The 8,337-nt window shown below is 36.0% G+C and overlaps 1 protein-coding gene across 1 annotated transcript in view; it reads left to right on the top strand.

Moving 5' to 3' along the window:
• Positions 1-1,800: 1,800 nt before the first annotated feature.
• Positions 1,801-8,337, top strand: part of LOC139130747 (protein NPAT-like) — a 70,478-nt gene continuing 63,941 nt past the window's right edge. The window contains exon 1 of the mRNA XM_070696539.1: positions 1,801-1,932. The gene's annotated coding sequence lies outside the window, so the exon portion shown is untranslated. The remainder of the gene's footprint in view (positions 1,933-8,337) is intronic.

Genomic DNA, 8,337 nt, shown 5'->3' with positions numbered 1-8,337 from the left:
ACAGTGAAATGTCTTTACAGTGGATGTGATGCATGGTGTAATAGAGTTCTGATGCCCAATCATAGCAAGTTGAAGTATATACCTATTTCTGGACTGCTCTCTCACAAGGCACCCTGCTTTGACCCTTGATTGATTGTGCTTTACAAGGTACATGTAAAGCACAATTTGATCACCCGTATTAACAAACCGGGTATGCATGGTTATGCTATTGCACCAGTGTCCAGTGGCCTCTGCACCTCTCCCATATAAGATGTTTGGTGGAAGAAAAGTCCATTCTAGTGTGTATCGCTACATCACCTTGAATCTAATCTGTCACAAAAAATAATTATTGAGCATATTAAGGGAAACCATTAATCAAGTGTTGTTCAGTCTTTCAATACTTGAATCTTATTTAAAGTTATCAGCTGAGAAGATGGGTGTTTATCATTCGGTCACTAGCTGCTTCTGCCATTGATGCTCTTTTTGATCATTAACGGCCTGGTGCGATCATTTTTGGGGTGATAGAGGTGGAAAAGTGACAGGGACAATTCCCATTCCATGTACATTCTGCACGCAGATTACACTACATACAACTCTCACTTACATTTAGATGGTGTATAACTGTTCACAACTTTACAAAGTAGGTATTTGGGACTCAACGGTTGAGTTTGCAAGAATGTGAATTGAAAAAATGTGGATGTTTATCATATAATGAACTTCTATCTAATATTTATCACTACATATAAGTTGGATTTTCAGTCGATCTATCTTTCCTTATTAGCGATAAGTTATTGACCAAAAGTTGAACAATGCTTGATATTCACATCCAGCATAAGTCCATGTACTGTAATTCGTAGGAAAGGCATTCTAAATTTTGCTGTTGGCAAGTCCTATCAATCTTTAAATATACAGGAATCAGAATGCATTTGTAGGTTTTCAACCAATAAATTCTCCTCACACATTTTTCAAACAAGGATGCTTGTGTGAGGATGTTTCCCCCTTTATATGTAATAGTCTCTGGAAAAACCAACTTGTAGCTGTGCAGGGCCAACTCTCTGCCATATGCATATACCCTCAGCAGTCTAGACAAGTTGAGCAAGCATCACAGAACCACAGTATTGTGAAACGCTTCCCTTTGTCAGCGTGCATTGCCAGGCCATTCTCCTTTCAATGATTAGAGGACTTGTTTGTGTTAATTTCAGAAAGACATGTCAATTGCATTACCAAAAGGGAGCAGTGCATAGTTCAGTATACTGGGACACACTAAAATGCCTGAGTATGGTTACAGATACTGCAGAATTAAGTAAAAACACAGCCACAATTCTTTGTTAATACCATGGGATGTACTATTGTTTTGTCAAGAAAAGGAAATTGGTACTTCTCATGTTTCATGCTGATTCAATTCTTGATTAATCTTTCTTACAACATTTAATGGTGATACAGACAGAACTGATTGACTGAACTAATAAATTTTCAAGAATAAATTGTACCGAATCAGATATTCATTATCTGCTGGCTGATTAAGTTAAGCCATTATGAAATCAACTATTAAAATTCATTTTGCCAGGCACAATGTCTACCGTCTAAAAGAAACCTTATTTTATTCAAGTTCTATGTTTTAACACCTGTGGACACAACCATTGACCTGCATGATTTGTATAACTAGTGACAGTGACCTCACCAAGATTGCATTCAGAGAATTCAAATTTCAGTGCTTGACATGGACATGACTCTACATTCCATACATTAGCTGTACAGCTGTGCCTCTGTTGCATGACAAAGTATGCACAGTTTCCCTATAAAAATGGTTCTTTCCGCAGTGGGAGTTGAATCCTCCACATTGATACTGATCACAGAGCAATTCTGCAAACTGCAAAGACAAGAATAGTGCAATGAAAATAATTGAGAAGCTACAATCAGAGATGTTTCCTGTTTAACATTCTGTTTTATGAGGTAAGAATTTATCATTTTTATAAAGGATTATCTTGCAAGTGAATTGCTGGACAGTACATGAATCTTTCCATACAGTTCTACAACAGCACTTTTTATCATGGTTAGAAGTGTTGGAGCCTTTTCCCCTTTCATTGCCATAGTATGGTCCAGTGTACCATGTCTTCAAGGGTGAGCGTGGACCAGTTTACAGTGAAATTGGGTGAAAGGGTTTTATCAGGAACAAGACCTAAATTGAAAGTGAACCAGGTTTCTTCTAGGAACGATGAAACACATCAGGTACTCTGAAAGGCAGACAATCCAATAATAGGCTCGTTGCTATCAAACAATATCCAGGTTTGATCATGCTCCTTCAAAGGCACATGTGATAACATTTCTGATGCAAAACACAATGAATTTACTTGTAAAAGCAGAGCAATACCAGCCTTCTGTGGCAATGGCCTAGACATTCTGAATATCATCTACTTCTTCTATCGAACATTAAATATTCTACAATAGAATTCTAACTTTCATTACTGATGACATTGGTATAGGCATCATGAACTGAAATAATTTAAACATGTGTTGCATGCAATTCCCAAGAGTTATTTGGTTACAACTGTAAAAGTTTCCAAGAAAATAATTATTAAAGATGAGCAAAGATCTGTTAAGCACAGTCCCTCCATGATGGAGGGACCATGGTATCATACTGAACCTGTATGATGTATGTCTTACATAACACAGAAATTACCCATATGTAAATTTGTGCTATGTTCCCTAAGTATTTATTTCAGTCTGTTTACACTGCAATTTACATTATAATTGCAAAATATCATGATGAAATGATTTTAACTTTCAATGGCATTCCTTCATCAAATTGAAAATCTGCCGTGCAAATTGTCAGATTTTACAAACAGTATTACTAATAATAGTCTTTTACCAATGCAATAGACATCTTGGATGACATATTTTCTTGTAATTACATGATATCTTTATGCCTTTATGTCAAACTATGTTTCATTGATACCTTTTGCTAATTGCGATTAAGTTATGGTTAACTGTATATCTACACTTTACTGGCATAATTTAGAGTTTAATGTTATTAATTCCTGACCTGCATCAAAACTTTAATCACGAAAAATTGGACATGGAGCATAATATAATGTGAAATGATAATGACAATAGTTGCTACTACAGGGAGCGCCCTCTGGAATATTTCTGAATGGTAGCAAGATTTTCATGACCTAAAGTGGTCACATTTGTACATATCAGTTCCAGCTGAGCGGTCACAGTGGGTCTGTCTGGTCATGTGACCCGTGGTTTTTGTGACACCTAATAAACAGGTTGTTTTAAAAGTTACTAAATGACATGATTTATAACTTAATCAGACCACAGTGTTCAGAACAATGATGGTGGGGTCATTCCTTGACCCCTGCTTTAATATAATGACATGTGAAAGAGGTTCAACCACTAGAATGGATGAAGACACAGCTTGAAATAATTACTCTCTCTATCATAAGACTTTGTAATTTCAGTTGTTAACTATACACGTAGACTGTTGAAAAAACACCAGTCTTTAAAGTAAATGCAGATGTTAATATGTTCAAACTACATGATTCCAAATCACACGAAACCCAGCTGGCACAAAGAAGTGGAAATCTGAAAACGCTGGCATATATTGCTTTTCTAATAACTTCTTTGAACACTACATAAGCAATAATGTACCCCCTCCCAGCCTATAATGGACAAAAGCAAACTTTACACGACATAATGTACGAGGTGAAGCTGACTACGTTATGGAGTACACAATTTACGTGAGTCCATTGTGAGCTAGGAGGGGGCCTATACACTATTGCTATTATTTTATCATTTTAGTAATGCAAGTGAATAGATGTAGAAAACATCAGGGCCTACAATGCTGGATAATCAGATACATAATATCAGCTGTAATATCTGGGCAATATCACATATTGCACAGGTGTTGACACTTAGCTGTTACATAATTGATAAGAATACTGTAACAAGTATTATACTGAACAGAAATACATTTTTTAGTCCCCACGGACACCGTCCGGGGGGACTTATAGGTTTGGTCATGTCCGTGCGTGCGTGCGTCCGTCCGTCCGTGCGTCCGTCCGTCCGTTCACGCAGATATCTCTGAGATGCCTGGAGCGATTTTATTCAAACTTGGTACAAGGATTACTTCATATGTCATACAGATGCACGTTAATTTGTTTTGTGATACGATCCAATATGGCCGCCAGGCGGCCATTTTATTACGATTTTTTCATGTACACAGCCATAACTCAGGCATGTTCCAACAGATTTTATTCAAAGTTGGTACAAGGACATTGACCTATGTCATACATATGCACGTCAATCTGTTTTGTGATACGATCCAATATGGCCGCCAGGCGGCCATTTTATTACGATGTTTTCATGTACAGAGCCATAACTCAGGCATATCTCAACCGTTTTTATTCAAAGTTGGTACAAGGACATTGACCAATGTCATACATATGCACGTCAATTTGTTTTGTGATACGATCCAATATGGCCGCCAGACGGCCATTTTATTACGATTTTTTCATGTACAGAGCCATTACTCAGGCATGTTTCAATCGATTTTATTCAGAGTTGGTTCAAGGACATTGACTAATGTCATAGATATGCACGTCAATTTGTTTTGTGATACGATCCAATATGGCCGCCAGGCGGCCATTTTATTACGATTTTTTCATGTACAGAGCCATTACCCAGGCATGTTTCAACCGATTTTATTCAAAGTTGGTACAAGCTTATTGACAAATGTCATAGCTGTGCACGTCAATTTGTTTTGTGATACAATCCAAAATGGCCGCTGTGCGGCCATTTTATTACGATTTTTTCATGTACAGAGCCATAACTCCGGCATATCTCAACCGTTTTTATTCAAAGTTGGTACAAGGACATTGACCTATGTCATACATATGCATGTCAATCTGTTTTGTGATACGATCCAATATGGCCACCAGGCGGCCATTTTATTACGATGTTTTCATGTACAGAGCCATTTCTCAGGCATATCCGCATGTTTCGACCAATTTTATTCAAAGTTGGTACAAGGACATCGACCAATGTCATAGCTATGCACATCAATTTGTTTTGTGATGCGATCCAATATGGCCACTGTGCGACCATTTTGTTACGATTTTTTCATGTCCTGAACCATAACTCAGACATGTATCAAGCGAATTCATTCAAAAGTATTTTTATCACAGACCTAATGAAGAGGACTCTATCCTCTCTGAGGACCTGTAATCAAAATACCCATTAACAAGTGGGGACTGTGTCATCAACGATGACTTGTTCTAAGAGTAGTGGATTCTTCCCTATGTCACCAATTGTTCATAAAGTTATCAAAATTTAGTATATTCCTCAAAATCACCAGTACTGCTTTTTCTTTTTTTTCTCAAAAAATTTATGATGATGTTCACAGCTGTGGACTTAGCCTAGGTTAAACATTATGATATTGGTGTGTCATCCATATTACATCTTTCTATTAGGGTATTTATCAGAGTATTTATCACTCAGTCTGTACAAAGTGCTTTCAATCACACTATTAATAAAGAAATTTACGTATAAGTTTTTGATGGCACAGCTTGCCAGTGTGAAATTACTGCATTCCAGCAGACAGTATAGATTGTTGGCATTTCACAGAGACAGAAGACAGGTAAAGCTAATCACATAGCCAGGGCAAAATGAATTGTTTTATCAGGAAATAGCAATGGTTAGTCCTATAACTAGTTTATGTTCACCGGTATGCTGTTGACCATTGACTAATAATACTAGTAATATCTGATGATGAAATAGACAAGGCTGTTTCTCCTCTTCAAAGATGCCCAAATAGGATAAATTTAGGCCAGATTTACTCAATATTATGATACAATTGCAAGAGTAACTCTCTGCTACAGGAGATCATTGTCTCTGTATACTAGCTGTCATTAAGTGTCCCAAGTCAAGATCTTGCAATGATTTGTCAGGCTTGTACCATTTGATATCATGGAAAGGGGATATGGAAAATCTTGGGGAAGAACAATTCTCAGTAGACCTCTTTAAAAAAAATCATGTCATAGATGATATCTGAAGGAAAAATTGATGCAAAGAAAGAAAGTATGCATCAGAAAGTGTTTTATAATCCTAATAGTATTTTATTTTAAAGTCTAATGTAAGTTTTGGGTGTGCTGATGCTTTTGATACAGTATAATTATGAAATATTCAAGTTGTTTCAGTGTCTATGTAAACATCATATGCCATTTCTCAACAATTTTGACAAACATGGACTGCCTCTGACATTTCTCATGTATACATGTTGACATGCAGCTTTTTTCTATCAAACCATACAAAATTTAATAGGATCCGCAACACAGATTTACTATACATTAAGACAAGGCAGTATGCACCTTGAAAGTGAAATGCTGAAACTTTTGCTCAAACTTTCATTAATGAAATTTTCACGCATTCTTAATTACCAAATCAAGAATTCACAATAAATCAGGAAGGGATCATGATGCAAACTTTGGGAGAAGAGAAACAAATTTCCTAACATTTACCAATATTTTAAATTCAAAATATCCTCCATCCCTGAATTAACTCGATTGGGGAAAAATAGAATTTCAATTTTTGAAAATCTATTAAGGCGGCAAAATTGTTGTTACTCCAAGAGCTGTAAAATGAACCTCACACATAGTAGACCAGAAGAGTACTAGAAAAATTTTTAAGTCTGAATATCTGTCCGTGAGGTGCATTCCACTTTAAGATTAGTGATTGTCTTTAATCAATGAATCCATATTCTGTCATCAAAACAAGGCTATATTTAACTTTTGTATGGCTGAATATTGGAAAATGGGCAACACACTGGTCACCTCTTTGTTGGTACAGCTGACAGCCAATTGTTGACTGACCACATGTAAAGCTACTACCCTTAACATGTAGATTGACACCTAATCAGACATTTGTAGAATATAAATACATTTGATCTTTTATATTTTTTGATATTTGATGTATTCAAATTAAAAATACATAAATCTCTGGGAACATTTGTCAAATAGCAATAATTTTGAGTACTTCATCACAAAAATTAGTTAAGCTTTACAGCGCTGTAATTAGTATTAGTGGAAGTACACCTACAGACACAAACTTTTAGTTTTACCCTGCCAAACTTACATTGAGTATGGTACAGAAAACTGGATTAAATCAGGACTGTGAACATCAAGATGAAAAGAAGAATAATTCTATGACTAGACTCTGAGACAATCTTCAACCACTCGATAACTCGTAGAAGTCAACCAAGCTTTTAACATGGTGAATGAGAAAACGTGTATGGCAGGGAAAGCCACTTCCACATCACCCACATAGTATACACCAATTTATAATGCAGGATTATAAAGAATGTCAAATGTGAAACTTGCACTTTATGATTCATTTCAAAATTTGTTTTGATTTTGTGATGTGTGAACATTTATCAAGTATCAGAAATAAACAAAAAATCTGTTTCCGTTGTGAGGTAGGGAAAAAATCCACCAGTCATTCTACAAGTGCAAAAACAATTCTCTGCAAAAATCAGTCTTCCCCCCCCCCCACCATCCTATTCAATGGTCCAACCCTTATTTGAAAAGTTTTTAAAGTTACCTCCATGATCAGTTTTATCCTTTTATCATATTTTATGCTTATTATTGGCATCTCATACAGAATCTTTGGTGAGGCTCTTCATGGCTGCAGGTTTGTTACTTATAAATACAACTGCGTGCACAAGACATCGGACACAGCTTTTAGAAATTGGCATGAACTTTGTCAGTGTTAGGTGTGCATAGCTATTGATGTACCTTGTCTGATCAAGTCAAATGTCTTTGCCATTGTTCATTGTAACATTAGCATTTACTACTAAATAGCATTTCTGTCATCTTTGCATTGCATTCAAAATTGTAATCTGAATTCGCAGACAAATATTTATTTTTGCATATTGATATTAGAATAATGACATCATGTGAAAACAGCCCTATTCAGAGCACATTTAAACTTTCTTTACATAAAACTTTCTTTTTTCATAATTTGCATCCTATTGGATATCTCTGAACAATTTGATCAGCTTATGACAGTGTGGTAAGATGAATTTCTGTAAAATTGTGAATATTAAACCTGAAGATGAAAAATTTGACAGTTGAACTTGTCTTGGTAGAGGTCAGCAGATGTCATATTGAGGGAATGATCAGTCTTTACCTGAGTGACTCACTGCCACACTGGCCTACAGACCAATACAAAAACACACTGGATCAATACCTATATGAACTTGTAACTATCACACTGAGAACAGTTCACACTAGGAACAGACATTATGTCAAAATGAGCCTAGTTTTCTGGTTATTTAGTCATCATCCAAGGTACATGAAT

The sequence above is a fragment of the Ptychodera flava genome, chromosome 4, assembly GCF_041260155.1.
Source record: "Ptychodera flava strain L36383 chromosome 4, AS_Pfla_20210202, whole genome shotgun sequence".
NCBI classification, from domain to species: domain Eukaryota; kingdom Metazoa; phylum Hemichordata; class Enteropneusta; family Ptychoderidae; genus Ptychodera; species Ptychodera flava.
The sequence above is the reverse complement of the archived record's forward strand: the minus strand, read 5'-3'. Positions and strand labels throughout refer to the sequence as shown.